Below are 833 nucleotides of genomic sequence, written 5' to 3'. Positions count from 1 at the left end.
CACACACACACACTATCCTGGCCCAATTTTTTTTTTTTTACTAAAATGGCGAGAAACGGGGGACCCCATTGAAGATCGCTTCACCCTTCTTTCAGTTTGAATGTTTTTGTCCCTTCTCTTCTTCTGCTAGCTAGCTAGCTGTTTACATAGCTTTGTGAGTTTGTATTTTTCCTTGACAACGGGAGAAAAGTGTTGCACCGTTCCCGGAGGTACTGCAATACCGGGTCGATGCGTGGAGCGGACGGAGCAAGCCTCCATTTCCGAATTTTTGTTCAAAAATCCATTTACTGTAAGGTCCCCCGACGGGCTATTACGATCAAGATATTAAACTGATAAGAACAGTTTTTTTGGGAAAAATAATTTATTATGTTCAAACATTCAAAACTTGGTATTTCCAATGTACAATCAAAGCAACACCAAAAATAAAATCTAATTGGAGCATCATCCTCCTCCCCATACCTCACCACATCTTTCACTATCTCCCTTCCCTAATCTATTCCCTTACAAAAACTAAATCACACAGCCTTTAATCCCCCTTTCCACCTCTCCCGTGCCGCATGCTGCCCCCACTTCCTCTCCTCCCTCTTCATCCTCCCCCTTACATCTCCTTCCACCCTCCTCACTGGTCACGAAAATCAGAAAAGCAATCAAATTAACTTCATGCGACAAGCAATCCCAGATCCGGGATCCTATTTATAGCCTCAAGCTCATTAGCATAACGCAACGTTAACTATTCATGAAAATTGCAAATGAAATGAAATAAATATATTTGCTCTCAAGCTTAGACTTTTATTAACAACACTGTTATCTCAGATTTTCAAAATATGCTTTTC

The 833-nt window shown here is 40.8% G+C and overlaps 1 pseudogene; it reads right to left on the bottom strand.

The window, feature by feature from the left end:
• Nucleotides 1–187: 187 nt before the first annotated feature.
• Nucleotides 188–361, bottom strand: LOC135532225 (U2 spliceosomal RNA; annotated as a pseudogene).
• Between the last annotated feature and the right edge of the window lie 472 nt (nucleotides 362–833).

The sequence above is a fragment of the Oncorhynchus masou genome, unplaced genomic scaffold, assembly GCF_036934945.1.
Source record: "Oncorhynchus masou masou isolate Uvic2021 unplaced genomic scaffold, UVic_Omas_1.1 unplaced_scaffold_17729, whole genome shotgun sequence".
Taxonomy (NCBI): domain Eukaryota; kingdom Metazoa; phylum Chordata; class Actinopteri; order Salmoniformes; family Salmonidae; genus Oncorhynchus; species Oncorhynchus masou.
The sequence above is the reverse complement of the archived record's forward strand: the minus strand, read 5'-3'. Positions and strand labels throughout refer to the sequence as shown.